Genomic DNA, 3397 nt, shown 5'->3' with positions numbered 1-3397 from the left:
TTATTTTTAATACTTGCAGTTAAATCCCTGACGAAGGGCTGAGAATGCGCCCGAAATGCATTGGATGAAGGATGTTTTTTAAATGTGTCCGCCGTGCTGCAGGAAGAAAAGGCCTTTGGCAAACTGCAGCATATGTAAAGCGAAATAAGCATTTGAGTGTCGCATATGTGATTGTTCACTCACACTTGAAGTATTTTGAACATTGGATGAATTAAGACAAATAAACATACAGATTCATTTGGAATTAAACAGAGTTATCGTTTGTTTAAATTGAACCCGCTGTGCGTCCGTCTAGGAGCGTTAAATACGCTCCATTCTTGAGAGATGAATTAACCCTGGTCGCAAGGCACAACCACAGCATTCGGGCTGCACGCAAAAGAATGAATAATCCAACGAATGGACATAAGTGCAAATATCAAATAGGATAAATTTTGGTGTGCATTTCGTCATTGTTTTGTGGAATAGCCGCAGGAGTCCGCCAGCAGGCGGGCCCACCTCTTTGGGGTCGTGTGGGGCCTCCAGGCTGCTGACGCTCTTTTGCAGTTGGCCCAGGCACCACTGCACATCCTCGCAGGCCGGCTCCTCATCCGCCTCGTCCGCCCACAGGTGCCTCAGCAGCCGCTGGCAGGCCTCCTCCACCAGGTTCCTCATGTGCACCCGGTCAGTGGCGGGTATCGGAGGGGGGGTCGCTGCAGCCATGCCCAGGGTAGAGCAGGGAGCCTCGAGTCTGGAGTATGTAAAGAGCAGCAGTGTCCGCACAGGCAGAGAGCAGCAGTGTCCGCACAGACAGAGAGCACAAGTGAAACCAGAGAATGGAGTGGTGCACCACCCTTTTGTGTAAGAAGATTCTTGTACAGTAAGTCTTAGTCTTTGTTAAGTTGTCTTTGACAGTCTTATTGAAAAGCAAATCCAAAATAAAGTGTCAGCCAACTCGTTTCGTTCATAACAATGAACTTCTTCAGGACCGTGCATTTCAATATGAAAATATATAAGTTTATAGACACGGACATACAAGATTATGTGCATGGCACAGAACATAAGTGACACAGAGGTGAGTATGGAAAACGGGGAAACAGTGAGGGTGAGGTGGTGTGGCTCAGGTCAGAGAGATAATCAGGGGGGAAGCAAGACTGCGGTGAGGGGTGAATAGAGCAGGGTGAGTTTGTAGGAAGAAGGAAAGACACAGTGGTTTAGATAATGAAAACATGGTGCTTGTATCCGAGCATCATTAGACTTGTATAATTTGTTGTCACTACAATGGAAGCTGCCTACAGTGCATGGCCGTAGTTTGAGGTGTGTTGCCCCGAGCAGCATCCTGAACATGGCACCCAGATAAAGAGCGTGTTAGACTTGGGCCTTAGGGCAGGTTCACCCCTAATCTTTTTGCTTTTATTTGTGACCCTGTGTAGTGATTTATGGGTCTCTGCACACTTTTTCCCTGTGTCCCAGAGTAAAGTGCGTGCGTGTAGTATGGCTGGCCTGCCCTCCCAAAGGAATGCATGGGGAATGTGTGTGTCCCTGGTAGTTCCTGATGTGTGGGGAGTGCAGGCACGAGTTTGGTATGTGTGAACTCGTGAGAGCGAATGCTGCAAGATGGTGTCTGCGGCATGTATGTGTCTAGAAGGGAAGTGCTACTTCTGGACATTGATGTATGTGTGCAGTGAGGGTACTGGGGCGTGATTGACTGGAGCTGGCTGGCATGCCAGGCTCCAGGAAGTCTGGATGGGTCTGCCCGGTGGTGAGTGTGAGATCAGCATGAGTGGTGTGTGGGAGGAGTGCACCTGGGTCCTGGATGGGCTGGGTTTTCCCCACACAATGCTGGCTCCGCCCCCCTGTGGTTTGTCTAATGACCCAAGCCCTGCCAGTGAATAGAGAGGGTGGTTGAGGTAAACAGAGTACTCAAGAACCAGCTGCGACTGGTTTTCCCCCCACCCTGCACCTCCTAACAAAGGATTTCTCTGTATAAAAATGGGGCTGTGTCCCCACAGAAATGGTTCTACTTGTGGATCCTTGCCAGAGGGGGCTGTTGCTGGGGCCAGGAGGACCGCCACTTGGCTTGTCTCCCTGCCTGGAGACCCAGTGTTGCCGATTTGCCGATTTCCGGCGTAGCGAGTGCCACCTCGCTTTATATTTTTATTTAAGGCCGGTGCCACCCGGCATTGCCCCGTGGTGTTTATTTTATTTTCGAGCCGGTGCCCACCCGGCATTGCCCAGGAGTCTGCAGCGACCCGGAAGTCCCGCCTCCTGACCCCCAGGGCCGCGCTGCCATTGGCGGCCCCGGCGGAAGTCAGGCGGCGTGCTGTGGAGACGGGTCCAGGCGGGAGCACGAGAGGAGCAGCCGGCGCGTGCTGCCCGAGGCTCCCGATCGAAGGGAGAGCCCCGGGACGAGTGAAGAGGGGCCCCGCAAGGAGACCGGCAGAAGAGTGCTCCTCCGCCCTGCAGGCCCAGCAAGACACCCGGTGAGTGCCTGAAAGGGGAGAGGGGTGTCGGGACACATTGTCGGTGTCCGCCCCTCCCCCATAGCGCGACCTCGCGCCCGTAGTTGTTTTAGGGCCACGAGGCTCTGGGGGCATTTTTCTTGAGTGCAGAGTCCCCCGTGAGGGACTCCAACGCCCCCCATTTGTTCTGTGGGAGCCACAAGGCTTCCAGGTACCAGTTCACTTGTTTAAGAGCCCAGCGAGGCTCATTGCCCACATCGTAGTTAGAGCCCTGAGAGAGGCTCTGGGGCATTGTCATTATTTTGAGAGCGCTGAAGCTCTACTTGCCTATTTGCCTTGCGAGCCCTGAGAGGCTCTAGGGGGACACAGGCAGCTACTTGGTTGTAGCCCCGAGGCTCCCACGCTGTGTCTCCCCGCCTTTGTTCTTGAGCCCACGTGGCTCCAACGTTTGCCTACCTGCTATTTACAACTGTCCAGCACTTAGTGGACAGTTGCTACGTTTAGGCTTTTGTGTGCTGTGCTGCCTGCGCAGCCTTCCCTGACATTGAGACTCAGGACATTCAGCCCCTTGCGAGGCCAGTTGGCCTGAGGGACCTTTCTAGTGTTGTGCCATGTGCACCCTGCGCAATTTATGATTCACGTGCTAATTTGATTTCTGCGCAAATGTTCTACCTGCACCTCTGAATGTGTTTTGATGTTTCATGTGCAAATGTTTGTTTTTACCTTTGCTAAAAGTGACCTGCTTAGGTAATTCTTTATGTTTTTATCCCCTTGGCTAAAAGTGACCTGCTTAGGTGATTCTTTGTTCTTTTATTCCCCTTTGCTAAAAGTGACCTGCTTAGAGGAATGTTTGTTGTTACCTTTGCTAAAAGTGACCTGCTTAGGTAATTCTTTATGTTTTTATCCCCTTGGCTAAAAGTGACCTGCTTAGGTGATTCTTTGTTCTTTTATTCCCCTTT

This window comes from Lissotriton vulgaris, unplaced genomic scaffold, assembly GCF_964263255.1.
Source record: "Lissotriton vulgaris unplaced genomic scaffold, aLisVul1.2 SCAFFOLD_831, whole genome shotgun sequence".
NCBI classification, from domain to species: domain Eukaryota; kingdom Metazoa; phylum Chordata; class Amphibia; order Caudata; family Salamandridae; genus Lissotriton; species Lissotriton vulgaris.
The sequence above is the reverse complement of the archived record's forward strand: the minus strand, read 5'-3'. Positions refer to the sequence as shown.